This window comes from Triticum dicoccoides, chromosome 6B (genome assembly GCF_002162155.2).
Source record: "Triticum dicoccoides isolate Atlit2015 ecotype Zavitan chromosome 6B, WEW_v2.0, whole genome shotgun sequence".
In the NCBI taxonomy this organism is placed as follows: domain Eukaryota; kingdom Viridiplantae; phylum Streptophyta; class Magnoliopsida; order Poales; family Poaceae; genus Triticum; species Triticum dicoccoides.
This window is the reverse complement of record NC_041391.1, coordinates 547,195,953-547,212,799: the sequence shown is the minus strand read 5'-3', so window position 1 is coordinate 547,212,799 and position 16,847 is coordinate 547,195,953.

The following is a 16,847-nucleotide window of genomic DNA, read 5'->3' as shown; positions in this document are numbered from 1 at the left end:
ATGTCATATTGTGCAAGGACGAGGCAACAACAACTAACACCTCTCACCCTCTACCTTTAGTGTTGTCTAATATGTTGCAGGAATTCAAGGACGTCTTCCCCGATGAGCTACCTCCGGGACTACCTCCACCATGAGGCATCGAACATCGCATCGACCTCATCCCCGACACACCGTGTGCATGAAAGTTTAAGTCCTTGTGCCGTACCGGTCATATTAGTGCCTAAGAAAGACGGTAGGTTTCACATGTGTTCCGATTGCCATCCCATCAGTGCTATCACCGTTTGCTATCGATATCCTATTCCTCGCCTTGATGATATGCTGGATGAGCTTAACGGAGCCACCATTTTCTCTAAAATTGATCTTAAAAGTGGCTATTACCAAATACACATTCAAGAAGGAGATGAGTGCAAAACCGCTTTCAAAACCAAGTTTGTTTTATATGAATGGCTAGTTATGCCTATGGGTTTATCCGGAGCACCCGGTACCTTTATGCGTGTGATGCTTTATGTTGTTCGCCCTTACATTGGTGTATTTGTTGTTGTCTACTTTGATGATATTCTTATGTTTAGCCAATCTCTCAAAGATCATGTCACCCATCTTAGAACCGTTTTGCAAACTCTTAGAAAAGAGCACCTTTATGCTAACATGGAGAAATGCAAATTTGGCTTTGACAAAATTGTTTTCTTGGGTTTCGTTGTGTATTCTAAGGGTGTTCATGTCGATGAAGCTAAAATTGATGCTATTAAAACTTGGCCACAACCAACCAACTTGCAATAAGTGCGAAGTTTCCTTGGCTTAGCCGGTTTCTACCATAGATTCGTTAAGGATTTTAGCACGATTGCATCTCCTTTACATGCTTTGAGTAAGAAAAATGCACCATTTGTTTGGGGACCATCCCAAGATACCGTGTTTGATGAGCTCAAGAATTTGCTTTCCTTTACTTTCTTTGCCCAATTTTGACAAAACTTTTGAAGTTCATTGCGATGCTAGTGGCAATGGTATAGGACGTGTGTTGATGCAAGAGAAGCGCCCAATATCTTACTTTAGTGAGAAACTTTCCGGAGCGCAATTCAATTATCCCATCTATGACAAAAAGCTATATACCTTAGTGTGAGTTTTGAGTGAGTGGGAACATTATCTCCGCCCTCATGAATTTTTCATCCATACAGATCATGAAACACTTAGATACCTTAAGGGGTCAAACTAAATTGAATAAGCGACATGCCAAGTGGAGTGAGTTCATAGAGTCATTTCCTTATGTCATCAAGTACATCAAAGGTAAGGAAAATGTTGTGGCGGATGCTCTTTCCCGCAAATGCATGCTTGTTACCCAACTTAAATTGAATGTCATTGGCTTCGAGCACATAAAAGACCTGTGTGCGCATGATCCTACTTTTGCTATTCCTTATGCCAATGTTTGACGCATACATATTGGGAACGATATTACATCGAGCATGATTATCTAATGAGAGCTAACAAACTTTGTATACCCGAGTCTTCTCTTCGTTTGTTACTTCTTTAAGAAGCTCATGGAGGAGGACTTATGGGACACTTTGGACGAGACAAGACTTTCATTACGCTCTCAAGGAACTATTTTTGGCCCAAGATGTTCTGCTACGTCTCACGCTTCACCAACTGATGCTCTACATGTCGCAAAGCTAAGTCTAAAGCTCAATCTCACAGTCTATATATGCCACTTCCAATCCCTTATCAACCATGGGAAGATATTAGTATGGACTTTGTGCTTGGTTTGCCTAGAACTCGAAATGGAAAGGATTCTGTATTTGTTGTTGTGGACCGATTCTCTAAGATGGCACATTTTATTCCATGCAACAAGATAGGCGATGCTTCACATGTTGCCAATCTCTTTTGTAGGGAAATCTTGCGTCTACATCGAGTGCCAAAGACGATTGTCTCGGACCGTGACGTCAAGTTTCTAAGCTACTTTTGGAAGACGCTTTGCGCAAAGCTCGGAATCAAGCTCTTGTTCTCTTCGGCATACCATGCTCAAACCGACGGCCAAACGGAGGTCAGGAACAAGATGCTATCTACTCTCCTACGTGTGTTGATCAAGAAGAACATCAAGGAGTGGGAGGAGTGTCTACCTATCACCGAGTACGCCTACAACCGCGCAAGACATTGGACTGCCGGCAAGTCCCCCTTCGAGGTCGTCTACAGCTTCAATGCGTTGTCCCCATTGGGCATTCTACCTGTACCACTACAAGAGCGCATCAACATGGAAGCGAGCGCACGAGAAAGCTATCTCAAGAAGGTGCAGGAATATACAAGGCCCACCATCGCGCGCCAAGTACAATGACTCGTGACCTAGCTCAACATCAACAAGCAACCCATGATATTCAACATTGGAGATCTTGTATGGCTACACCTTCACAAGGAACGCTTCCCCAACGAACACAAGTCCAAGCTACAACCCTGAGTCGATGGACCCTTCAAGGTGCTAGAGCGCTACAACAACAATGCATACAAGATCGACTTACCATGCGATAAGTACTCCGTGAGCGACATCTTCAATGTCAAGCATCTCTCTCCTTACCATGGTGATGAGGCTTTCGATCCAAGGTCGGATCTTTCCTGGGGGGGGGGGAGATGATGCAGAGCATCCTACGGTTACCTTCGTCTCCTATGACACCACATGGACCAATGACAAGAGCTTGAGCAAGGTCTATCGAAACTGAGGTGAACTTGTTCCTCTCCGAACTACCACTTACTACATGTAGAAACATGGCTACTACCTCAAGCGGAAACCCTATGTGTGATCAGGTGCTTAGAGGGAAGCCACGGTACAACTACATCTAACGGACAAGACGACAAGGACACCGAGTAAAAGAACCAAGAAGATGAGCTGCCAGGAAATCTACAACCATTGGACAATCGGACCAGGCCAGACGTCTGATGCCTCAAGCACCAGCCAGCAAGCCAAGTTCTAGCCTGCGAGCGCTGCAGCGGCCGAACGACTGACGTAGACTGAACGTCCGACACCCATCAACGGCCAGACGACCGAGCCTCTCCGGAAGTCTGGTGCCACCAGTCCAGAACGAAAACGCCAGAAATTCGATGTCCACCAGATGACCGGCGCACCGGACGTCCGACCCCGACCGGAAATTCGACATTGCCTTTCCCGAGCCAAAATGCCGTACGTCCAACACCTACCGGATGATCAGACACTCGCGAGCCACCGGAGTCCGGTAGCTGCTGGACGACCGACGCCTGTGTGTGCACAGCGTGTCGGGCCAAGGCCCATGTACCCCTTCGCCCACTTAGACTATATATACTCCTCCTCCTCCCTCTTTCTAGGTTTAGCATTGATTTAGCTCATATGAGAGATAGAGCTTTGCTCATCCACTTGATACCTACTCCAATGGAGGCCAAGCCCTCCATCTAGGAGAAGATCCCCCAAGTGGATTCAAGACCTCTTCACAAAGAAGATCCCCTCGTGGATTCAGACCTGATATCCTCACGGATTGGGAAGAAGTACCAACCTTTGTATCATCCCTTGTTGTGTTTGGATCTTGTGCCACTCTTTATGTTCATGGATCTAGCACATGTGTGATCGTTTTCTCATTGATTTGAGTGTTTCCTCTCGTTTCCCCTCATGTGTTCATCGTGTTCTTCGTGGGATTCCCTCTAAATCATGAAAGATCGGCCTTAGGGTATCCACCCTATATCAGGGAGGCCCTAATTCAGTCTATTGTCATGCATCTCGCTAGTGCCTCTAACTAGGGAAGGTTATGTGCGCGCGCTGCCCTGATCAGGTAGGCGGCCGTAAGCCTTGTGTGCCCGAGTTTTAGGCGCCTTTGTCCCCGTTTGGGACCGTTTTATTTTTATTTTTGCCACCACGCTGGCCGACCATGAAGGTGGCGGATGTCATGCAGTCACATCGGGGCCACCCATGACATAGCCCAAAGGGGAGTTTGTCGGAGTGGCCGGGAGAGTGTCATGCAATAGATTGGTTTTGTAGGAACGCCATTGGTCCACCCAAATGGGAGCACAAGGCCATGGGTTCTGTGGTGTGGGTACAGTGTACTAACCTCAGCAGAGTGTGTATAAACTATTGATAGCCGCGTCCTCGGTCATGGACATAGTTCGTACTAGGTCACACCATCCGATCAACACTCATGATGATGGAATAACTTATTAGATGATTTATATGGTGATATATGAGCAGCTACAGTTTGGCAGGGTACCAATGATGATGTTGGGATGATCTTGAAGATGATCATTTTGTTTGTGATGTGGTCACACGGTGATCATGTGGGGGTAATGATCAGGAGGTGATATATTACTTGGCCAGATAGCCAAGAGTGAGATGGTTGTTGAGATCCCAGAGGATGGTTCATCAATAATTCTAGCATTTCCGTATCATGCTTAATAGTTGATTCCACCTCATAGTAGTTGTTAATAAGTTAACCTATTAAATGCTATGTTTGTTGTTTTGCCTTGATGCTTTTGGTTGTTGTGAGCTTGTGAGTACATTCAAAGTACTTACCTGGCATGTCATGCCAGATTGTAGGTGATGCCGTGATTGATTGCTTGATGAGCGGATACCGAGCGTGCGAGCTAGATCGTGTCTCAGCCAGAGTACCTGCGGAGTGGAGTTCATCACCATCGTCGTTGTTCCGCTGCTACGAGTTGTTCCGCTGCTAGCATAGAGCTTCCTTAGCAGGAGTAGTGTCGCCGTACTGATGTGATTCCTTGTAACATCAGACCTTTGTACCCTTATACTTTTGTAATAGGAGCTGCTTTGTTCTATACCAAGCAGTGCCGTATTTGAGAAGACTTGATCTCTGGGTTGGAATGCCTGGTGTTCTGGTTTCTCTGAGCCGGGGTGCCACACAAAAGCATTGGTGTTTTACTGCTTTAGAACTAAAGGTTATCTATTTATGGGGTATATATTTGTGTTAGAACTGAACTTGAAGCTACGTATTCAAGCAGGGTTGTGGCTTAATTAAATCATCTTTGTTCTGTCAAAAATCAAACAATCCTTCTGTCTGACTATGGACTTAAAGCACTATAACTTGAGCTATTCAAAATACATAAATCATTTGAAATTCCCAGATATCAATCATATATTTCTATTATAATTTCTAGAGTGGACAGGCGCTGCAATGTGCTTCTTCATGGTCTAGTTATATTATGAGAGGGAAGGAGTACTTATTAATGGGGTTCATTGAACATTGTCTATGTCCCGAGACATGACTACCATCGCTACTTCCATGTTTTTCTTTTTAGTATGCTATCTCCATGTACTAAACCATCATAGTGGATAAATCGCGTGTGCGAAACTGAATGAGCTAGGTTTCCTCCCACCCTCCCCCAGCCGCCGCTGACCTTCCTAGGCCCCCGCCGCCGCCGGCCGCCGGCTGCCCCCGCCCTCCTCCCCCTCCCTCCTCCCGGATCCGCCCCGTGCCGCCTCCCGGGAGGTGGCCGGGGCGGCGCGAGCCCCTCCACCTTCGGCCCCTCCCCCTTTCCCCTTTCCTCCCTGCCGCTGCTGACAGGCGCCCCCGACGCTTGGCCGGGTGGTGTTGGCGGCAGCGGGGCATGCTTGTCCCTGCGCGCATGGCTCCCTGCCCGGGGCATGGGGGCGGCGGCGGTGCTCCTTGGCTCGACGACAGCCCGGCGACCCGGCGGCAGTGGCCGGCGGCACGCGAGGTGGTGGTGCAGCCCCTTGGTGGCGAGTGCGGCGCGCCCCCGGCCCAGATCTGGGCCCTGCGGGCCCCATCTGGGTCCTAGTGGGCCGTCCCCGGTGTCTCTTCAGCATCGTCTATGTGGTGAGGAGGAGGAGCAGCTCGGACGGGGGGCGGTGACGCCGACGGTGTGCTTGCTGCAGCGCGATGGCAGGAGCTTTACGAGCATGGAGATCCCGGCCGGGCCTGTGGTTCCACGGGCCTGGTATGCTCCTGCTATTGTGTCCGGTCGGCTACCGTCGTTGACAGTGGAGGTTGTGCCCTCCCGCGTGCCGACAGTGCTGCGGCCCCTAGTCCCGGCTCCTATTCCTTGTTGTGCAGACCTTACTTCGTGGTGCCGTGGTGAGACGGCGTGGAAGCTTCTTGACCAAGGTGGTGCAAGATGGTGGTCGGTTTGGTGGCAGGCTCTGGAGCATCCGAGGTGAAGGTTGGGATCGGGGAAAACCCCTGTCGGCCTGTCCGACACAGACACCGGTGGGTGCCGCCAGACCTTCCTGGAGGGCGTCGGGGGTGACCCTTCCTCTTGCCTCATCGTGTACCGGGGGAAACCCTTGGCAGCAGCGTCGTCATCGTCGCGGTCCTTCTTGAAGGTGTTGATTGGTACCGGTGCTTCGGAGCCTTGAAGCTTGGTGGGAGATCTTAGGTGGGCACAGTGGTCGTGAAGCTTCTTCGTTTCCGTCGATCCGCCGTTGTCGGTATTTTTTCTCTTAGTGTTTCTCTTTCGTTTCTTTTGGGTGTGATTGTGCTGTTTCCGCCCCAGCACCTATTACTGGCTGTATCGGTTGGTTGCTTCGTAATACAAAGTGGGGGAAACCCTTTTTCGGAATCATCATAGTACAAATAGACGAAAAGTGCTAAGACCATTAGGCGCATCTTGACCATCCTGCCACAGCCATGGCCGGTCTAGGCACCCCTGCCACAGGCATCCAACCTAAGAAGGGGGGAATAGTTGGGTGGCATGGCATGATGAGATGCACATTCACGTTAACTGGGTTGGGCTCGTACGATATATAATTTCGTAATTCTCTTTTCGCGCGTTCTCTTGCAAAGCTGAGAAGAGATTACTAGTCAATGATTGTTGGCCTCCAAAGACAGATGAAGCGTAAACGTGTTTCTATAAAAAAGAAGAAGAAGCTTAAACGTGTCTAAGAGGTGTATGCGATGAGAATGCATTGAACATCGATCATCTCCTTTCCTTATCCTTCCATTAGAATTTATGCGATCAGATGTTGCAGAAGAGAAAATAGACAAAGAGATTGTGATTTGCGAAAACACATTATTGCACATCTAACTCTTCCACCACACGATCAAATGTTTCAAGATTCGTGATTGACCTGCAGCACTCAGGTAGGCAGGTTTTGGGCCGTTTCCCCCCTTTTTTCCGGTCGCTGGGTTTGTTGTTTGCGAGAGAAATCATTAATCGAGGAGTACTCCTTCCACTTCCACCTCCCCAGGTTATGACAAGTGGCGCGCTGCATGTGCGCCAATTGTCGCAACCTAGGAGTTTTCCCTTTTTTGTAGACCCGTTTATTCAAAACAATTTATCTCCTAAACCATGCTTCCAAATCTCGAACAATTTTCACCGTTAGATTCCTCGCGTCGAGATCTTCAATATCATATCTCATGTTGATAGGTTTTGACGATTTTTTTTCACGAAAGAAGGGACAAAAAAAGGGGCCGGGAGCAATTTTTTTCCCTTTCTGAAAGCCGTTTCCGAACCTCTCATGAAAGTAAAACCGTGCCTCTTGCAGAAGCAAAATCGTGTCTCTCGCAAAAAAAGGGAAAACAAGTTTTTTTTCGTTTCCGAGAGGCACGACCATGCCTCTTGCAGGAGAAAAATCGTGCCTCTCACAGAAGGAAAAAACGAGAAAACGTGCTTTTTCCTGTTTCCGAAAGGCACGGCTGTGCCTCTCGCGGAAGCAAAGCCATGCCTCTTGCGGAAGAAAAACCATGCCTCTCACTGAAGGAAAAAAAGAAAAGACGTATTTTTTTCTGTTTACGAGAGGCACGACCCGCGGAAACAAAACCATACATCTCGCGGGAGCAAAACCGTGCCTCTCGCAGAAAAAAAAGAGAGAAAACACGTTTTTTTCGTTTCTGAGAGGCACGGCCGTGCCTCCCACGAAACCAAAACCATGCCTCTTGCGGAAGAAAAAAGAATAGAAAATGCATTTTTTTTGTTTCCGAGAGGCATACCTGTGCCTCTCGCGGAACCAAAACCATGCCTCCCACGGAAGTAAAGCCATGCCTCTCGCAAAAGGAAAAAAATGTGTTTTTTCGCAAAAAAAACATTCAAAATTTTTTGGTCCAAAAGCTAAGGAAGACTGGTGAAAAACTGAAAAGCCGAAAAAAAGAGAAAAAGTAATCTAAAAACCCAAAAAAACGTGTGGGAAAAAATCCGAAGGAAGTGCCCAAGGCGGCACACATGGTGGCGCGCTCTCAGCTCATCCCCAAATGACTCTTGGGGAGGCTGGAAACGAGCGCTTCTCAGTTAGTTGCTCTCGTTTGCGAGGTAGCGGAATTACGTACAGTATGTGCCACCATGTTATAGTTGCCTTGCCGCATCTTGTTTGGGCCTTTTTGTTTTTCTTTTGTGTAAATATGCACAAGTAGTCTAATCAAAGATCTCCATTTACCCCCTTGAACGTCGTGAGCTCTTTTTCCCACTCCCACACTCATATTTCTACGCATCTCATATTTTCTCTCATCATATTTTTTCTCAAATTTAAAGCACGTCTAGATTAGAATTAAGTATGCAAAATATAGGTCTTTTACTGTATAATTAATTTTTGTTTGTCTCTGTTGTCCGGTGCGTGTTTGTCATCACATGATTAGAGGTTGCAAGGTTCATGCAAAACTACTTTTTGTTTCCGTTGTTGATGTGCCTCACCCAAGCTCCCCAATCTTGTATACAAACTCAACAAGGCACTCTATGGCATTAAACAAGCCCCACGTGCGTGGTATGAGCACTTTACCGAGTTGTTGCAAAATCGCGGGTTTGAAATTGGGAAAACCGATCCCACTCTTTTTACTAAGAGGATCAAAGGAGATTTGTTAATATGCCAACTATATGTTGATGATACTATATTTTGTTCTCCTAACAAATCTTTCAATGATGAGTTTGCTGCATTAATGACTGAGAAGTTCGAGATGTCTATGATGGGAGAGTTGAAATTCTTTCTTGGGTTTGAAGTCGAGAAAAGAAGAGAAGGAACCTTCATCAACCAAGCCAAATGTACCCAAGACATGCTCAAGAGATTCAAGCTAGATGATGTCAAGCTTGTCATATCTTCTATGCCCACCAAATGCAAGCTCAACATTGATCCCAATGGTAAAGCGGTGGATCAAAAGGTATATCACTCCATGATTGGATCCTTACTTTACCTTTGTGCATGTAGATTGGATATTATGTTGATTGTGGGAATGTGTGCAAGGTTCCAAGCCGCACCTAAGGAAAAGCACTATGTGGCGGTCAAATGAATCTTTTGATATTTGGCTCATACCCCAAACGTTGGCCTATGATACACCAAAGGAGCAAGCTTTGATCTCATGGGTTATTCAAACCCGGATTGGGCGAGAGATGTTGTGTATAGGAAATCAACTTCTGGAGGGTGCCAATTCCTTGGTCGCTCTTTGGCAAGTTGGTCTTCGAAGAAGCAAAATTGTGTGTCTCTCTCATCCACCGAGGCTGAGTATGTAGTCGCTGCAAGTTGTTGTGCACAATTGCTATGGATGTGGCAAACTTCAAAGGATCATGGTGTGACTTGTCACAAAGTTCCTCTTCTATGTGACAATCAAAGTGCAATCAAGATCTCCCGCAACCCGGTGCTACATAGCAAGATGAAGCACATTGAGATTCGTCATCATTTCATCCGGGATCATATCTAGTGTGGGGATATTGAGATTATCTACGTCAACACTCAAGAGAAACTAGCAGATATCTTCATGAAGCCATTGGATGAAGCAAGATTTTGTGAGTTAAGGATTGATCTAAAATCATTGATTCGAGCAATGTGGGTTGAATCTAGGCACATCCCACCGCATTCATCATATTATCTAGTTCTAGATGTAGGCATGGAAATTCGGGGAGTGTTGTTCTCTCAATGAACTCTCCCTCCCCCATTAATTATGCATAGATTAATCAGGTCTTTCACATTAGCCATTCTTGATGGTACTTGTTCTTCAAAGATGAGTTTTGGTCATGGGCCCAAGGTTAAAATCTTTGCGGTGCCATACCAATTGACTCAAACATAGGTGACTTCATTCATCGCCCTCTCGTCGAGAGGCTTGGCTCTGTTTGGTTTGACTTGTGCTTTCATGTCTTTGGCTTTTTGGGTGTTGGTTTACTCCATATGTGTTCTTGGTTTAGTTGCTTTTTGAGCTTCGAGTATTCCTTTCCATTTGCGGTGTTTCCTTGTCTCAACCCAAGCCATCCCTATCTCAAACCTCTTATATTTGTATAAGACCCTTCTCTCAAATTTGATCCTAGCAGTTTTTCTAGCATCAAGCGGTACTACCGCTGATATGCACGGTACTACCGCGCCCATCTACGGTACTAACGCTGAGTGTAGTGTGCCGACCTCCTGTCGAAGCACTAGGGAGGTACTACCGCTAGAATCTTGGTTCTAGGGCAATGCATGTGGTGTTCATAGATTTTTGGCTAAATCTAGGCATGAGTAGGACACGGGATGCCTGCTAGATAGGAGTATAGTCGTATTTGCCAATTTTTGCATCTCTATGTCACCGGTACTACCGGATCGACACCATGGAAGTTATCCTGTCGGGTGGGCGGTACTACCGCTAGGACACGGACGGTACTACCGCTTGTGGTGGTACTACTTCTCATGTCTAGCGGTACTACTGCTTATCATTTGATGGTACTACTGCTGCTGGGCACGGTACTACCGCTGTGACCTAGTGTTCAGAAATCCCGCAATTACTTCTATTCTTAGTTGTATATCTTGGCTTATGCAATGACTTTACACCTGCTTTTCCTTTGCTTTGTGTTTGTGGGTTCCAGGTGATGGTAGCTCCGCTCATCAAGCTTGTTGCAAGAACCAGGATCATCACGGTGGCTCCATGTGCTATCGCACGTCTGATGAGGTTCCAGCTAGTTCCCGTGGGCCTCCAAAGCCACATGTGAAGAGGACTACAAGCAAGTAGAAGGAGAAGAGCACTCCACCCGATGAGATGTCTGGGAAATAGTTTGCAGCTTGGCGCGTACACAATCCATATCTGCGTGCTCAGGACAATGCTCTTGTTGGTCATCCCTTTTGGACCAAGGAGCAGTGTCTGATTTATGTGGACATTTTGAAGGCCAAGAAGAACCTGATTGTGGTGGAGTCTATCGACATCACTCGCATGGAGAAGGACCCAGCTTACTTTGGATAAGCTCTTGCTCTTTGCCACCAGTGGGGTCTTATTCCTATCATCAACTGCAGCAAGGACTATGACACTGATATTGTGGCTCGATTCTATGCCACGGTTGACTTTCATGCAAATGAGGAGGGGAACATGTCATGGATGACCGGTGGGAGGAGACTGAAGGTCAACTGGAAGACATTCATGGACTATTTGGGCATAGCTGATGAGGGAGAAGACAACCTAGTTGGTCTCAGGCCTCACAAGGATACTCCTGCTACACACAAGTCGAAGCTTATCTGCAACTCCAGGACTGTGACTACTGCCAAGGGGGCCACTCGCATGGAGCTCATTCCCTTTTTGGATATAATGCATCACAACACCCTTTTCCCTTGCATTGGGAACCTGGATCAGGTGCACTCTTATCTGGTAGATCTGCTGCTGATGTGCAGCAAGGAGAAGGGCATCTATCGCATCATGTGGTGAGAGCTTCGCTCTGCCATGCTGGACTAGAAAGTGCCTATCTATGGCCCTTATCTATTTAAGTTGATTGAGGAAACATGGACTATTGAGTTTCCGGGAGAGGCCCTTCCCACTGAGCATATGGTATCTCATTTGGTTTTCAACTTGCACCAGAAGGAGAACTGGGGTACTGCACCTGCTTCCCCTATTGAGGACATTGCACCTACTAACTCAGATGATGAGCCTGAGCCTGATTATGAGTTTGTTCCCTCTCTAGAGAAGGTACCATCTTGGGCGTCCACGCTCAAGACGAAGAAGCTCCTCTGCATGGAAGCCAAGGGTCAATATAGGGCTCATGTGGCTGAGAAGGCGGCTCGCACACGTCATAAGACCATGATGAGGGCTATGGGCCAGGAGATCACTAGTGGCTCTAAGGAGCGGGTCACAGATGAGGAGAATTGGATCTCGAAGCACTGTTAGTGGTCAGACTCCGAGGTTGAGCGTCAGCATGATGCAACAGGGATAACAGAGGAGTCTGAGGAGAATGAGGACTTAAAGGAGCACGAGGAGTACTGATGTCCTGGAGCATCTCCATCACCTTGGGCTACTTTAGTGCTCTCTGCCCTTTTGGTGTCTCCATGCCAAAGGGGGAGAGAGCTTAGGGATTTGCCGAGTCACGAGTGTGTCTTCCTTGTTGTTGATTTCATTCTCTCGTGAACCTCTTTCATCTACTTCGAGTTGCTTTCGTTTGTGTGGAACCTTTAGTACCTATCATATAGTGTGAAACATATGTTACCCTATATTTATCTTTATGTCTAGTACCTTATTAGCTTGTAAGTTGTTATTTATCTTGTGCCCTATATTTATGCTCACATGCTATTTCCTTGTATCTTTGCTTATGTCTCATTTTGTGAATGCAAGTTTTGCCAGTCTCTAAAATACAGGGGTAGAGTTGATCCTAGTGTGTGTGATTTGCATTCCAAAGGCCTACTCAGTTAGTGCACACATCTAGGGGAAGCGCGTCTATATCTTGCAGATTTTGGGATTGCATATTTTCTTGCTATATAATTGTGCAAATCATGCGTTGTCATCAATCCACTAAAAAGGGGGAGATTGTTAGGGCATATTTCTCCCTTAGTGGTTTTGTTGATTGATGAAAATGCATTTGCAGACTAATCGTGTGCATGAGCATTTCAAATAATCTATCATATGGCACAAAGATGATTCGTACCCCTCTGAGCTATTAAGAAGATGGTGTTTTTTCTTGTGTTTCATTTTTGGTGGATTTGAGTCTTAGGATCACCGTACTATTAAGAGGGGGTCCGCTTCGGAAAGGTTTGGGTGGAATCAACACATACACAGTCATTTTGCACCCTCATTCTTTCTTGGCAATTGAGCTTGTCCTTCCTATGTGCTTGAGCTTTCGAGATCAACATAAGCGGTAGTACTGCTCTGCTCAATGGTAGTACCGCTCCAGCGGTACTGTTGTAGGCCAGTGCTTTCCTCACTTCTGTTTGTTGTTTATGTTTTGTAAATGGGCGGTAGTAGAGTGGCAGTTCAGCGCGGTAGTACTGCTTCGGTGGTATTGCGACTATGACTACCACCCCACTACCACAGGTTTACTAGGCGTGCGTAGGCTAAGCGGAAGTACCGCTTGTGCAGAGCGGCAGTACTGCTCCAGCGGAACTACCGATGTTTCTCCATCACATTGATTACTGCTTATTTATTGCTCTATGGATAGTTCTATCACTCGAGCGGAAGTAGAGTGGTAGCTGCCAGTTGCGCCCTACCTCTCTCTACTACCACTGTTCCTGGCTGTTGTTCAATACTTAGCGGTAGTACTGCTGGTGGGAGCGGAAGTAGTACTTCAATGGCACTACTGCCTCCCTGATCTGCTCAATTGAACTAGGCGCCAGGAACTTCCTTGCCAGCGAAAGTACCGCTCGCCTGAGCGGTACTACCGCTTGTGCATGAACTACCAGGACAAAGTTTATAGATAAAATCTTAGCAGTAGCAAGGGCTAAGAAGGCAGCGCTACTGCTACTTAGTAGTAGCACGGGGCCACAACCATCACTACAGGTTGTGTAGTAGTAGTAGTAGCGCAGGCGTACAAAGCAGCGCTACTGCTAAGCGGTCCCATGGCCACTGACCGGGGCTACCTATAGTAGTAGAGGTTGGCGAAAACCAGCGCTACTACTAATTTGATAGCAGTAGCACGTATCCTTGGCCCACCGCTACTGCTATGTGTGCAGGGGGCCAGCAGGTGGGCCCTGATTAGCAGTAGGGTCGGTCGACAGGACAATGCTACTGCTACAGAATTTAGTAGTAGCGCCTTTTCCTATCCCGCGCTACTGGTAAGTCTAACTTCTCTTCACCTGTGCGCGGCCCTCACTCTACCTCTCCCCTCTCCATCTCCATTCTTATCGCTGCCGGCAGCTCCCGCCCATGCATTGCCGCCCGCCGCTGCTACCGTCGCCCGCCGCATTTGCCACCCGCTGCTACCACCGTCGCCGCGGTATGTGTCCCTCCCTTCTTCCGACTGTCCACCCTCCTCTGTCCATCCCCCTCTCTCTCTCCTTGATCCCTCCCTTCCTTCCTCCGACCCTGTCCGTCCTCCCTCCCTCCCTCCCACGATCTCCCTCGGACCCTCAACCTCCATCCCTCCCTCCCTCCCTCCCTCCTGCATTGCATAAATGGGTGGATGAAATTAGTTTTTTTGTAATGCTTGGATAGATAGGTGGATAGATAGATGGATTAAACTAGGTTTTTTTAGTAATGCTTTGGATAGATAGATGGATGGATGGATAGCTGTTAGGGTTAGAACTAGGGTATATTTGGTAATACATTTTTAAGTAAAAAAACTAGTTTTATAAATTTTTAGTAAATGTAGGTCTTTTGAATCAGCATAATAATTTTTAGTTGATAGCTTATAGGGTTTCACTAAGTCCTAAAATCAGGATAATAATGTTTTTGTTTATATTTAGTTTTTCTGGAAACCAAGGAGCCCCTGCATCATCCCCCCGTAGTCCCCATCACTGACCCCCTCTGACCACGAGGTGAGACCAGCCACATCCCCATGTCGTTGATGTCGATGATGATGTAGATGTTTTCATAGATTTAATAGAGTTGTAGATGAGTAGCTGTGACAATGTGATGAATCTAGTTTTTTAGAAAGTATTCATGAGGCTACTCCCTGTTATATCACTTCTGTTTCATTATCAATCCAGAGAACACCTCCTAGTGGCATATGTTTTGCCGGAGTGTTGATTAATTTCCATTTCGGCAAATTTCAGGTGCTCGATATGTCCTTTTTAGCAAATGTCATGCTGGATTTTTCCGTGAATTTTAGTATGGCTTGTGCTAGAATGCAGGAAGATATCGAGTGCCTTGGATTTGCCAGAAAGAGAATTGAACGACATTTTGGGTTGACTTTAAGTCTGTTGGGGCTCCATACATAAAAATCAAAAAAATAGTGAGGGAGTGTCCACCATATAAGAGAATCCCGACTATTGTCGTGAGGGGAGATTTTTCTTCATTCGAAGATGCTAGAAATTTTTGGTGTAATGCACTTTCAAATGAATGTAGGAGCTCCCATCATCGACGGTCGAAAAATGTCAAAGAGGAAGAATCCCGACTGTGGTCGTGGGGGTCGCTTCTCCTTCGTTCCCGTGTGCTAGACGTTTTGGTGTAATGCACTCGGGGAGGAAGGGAGGAGAAACCATCACCGACGGTCAAATATATCAGAGAGGGGGTGCCGGCCATATACACCACATGAGCTGAGAGTTTTCAAGAAAAGACTTGACAGACTGATAGTCAACCCGTTGATAACCCACAAGTATAGGGGATTGCAACAGTTTTCGAGGGTAGAGTATTCAACCCAAATTTATAGATTCGACACAAGGGGAGCCAAAGAATATTTGTAAGTATTAGTAGTTGAGTTGTCAATTCAACCACACCTAGAGATTAAATATCTGCAGCAAAGTGATCAGTAGCACAGTAATATGATAGTTTTGATAGTAGTGGTAACAACAGTAGTAACGGTAACAGTGATAGCGATGTTTTTTTAGCAAGTGTAACAGTAATAGCAGCAGTAGTAACTTAGCAAGAACAATATGTGGCAAATACATAAGGATTGGATCAGTGGATTTGTTGGATGATATTCATCATATAACAGTCATAACCTAGGGCGATACAAAACTAGCTCCAATTCATAAATATAATGTAGGCATGCATTTCGTAAATAGTCATACGTGCTTATGGAAAGAACTTATATGACATCTTTTGTCCTACCCTCCTGTGGCAGCGGGGTCCATAATGAAACTAAGGGATATTAAGGCCTCCTTTTAATAGAGAACCGGAACAAAGCATTAACACATAGTAAATACATGAACTCCTCAAACTTCGGTCATCGCTGGAAAGTATCCCAATTACTGTCACACTGGGGTTTATGGATCATAACATGTAATAGGTGAATATTACTTGCAAGATCAGATCTAGAACATAGATATAATGGTGAAAATATAAACGGTTCAGATCTGAAATCATGGCACCCAGGCCCAAAGTGACAAGCATTAAGCATGGAAAAGTCATAACAACATCAATCTCAGAACATAATGGATACTAGGGATCAAGCCCTAACAAAACTAACTCGATTACATGATGAATCTCATCCAACTCCTCACCGACCAGCGAGCCTACGAAGGAATTACTCACTCCTGATGGGGAGCATCATGGAATTGGTGATGAAGGAGGGTTGGTGATGACGAAGATCGAAGACCCCCCTCTCTGGAGCCCCGAACGGGCTCCAGATCTGGCCTCCCGATGAAGAACAGGAGGTGGCGGCAGGTCCATATCGTGAAACGCGATGAAACTTTCTCCTTGATTTTTTCTCCAAACATAGGATTTTATACTGTCGGAATTAGGGTTTGCGGGGCCACCAGGTGGGCACAACCCAGCAGGGCACGCCAAAGGGGGGGAGGGGTGCCCTGGTGTCTTGTACCCAGCCAGGGCCCCCCTCTGGTGGTTCTTGGCTCCAGTATTTTTCTTTTATTGTAAAATAATTCTCCAAAAAGTTCCATTCCATTCCGAGAACTTTTATTTCTACACAAAAAGAACACCATGGTAGTTCTGCTAAGAACAGCGTCAGTCCGGGTTAGTTTCATTCAAATCATGCAAATTAGAGTCCAAAACAAGGGCAAAAGCGTTAGGAAAAGTAGATACGACGGAGACGTATCACCCGTCATGAATAGTAATGATCTAATTTAGTTTTTGTGGTACATATATTGAATTTCAGAAGTTTAATCTTTGAATTATGAACAT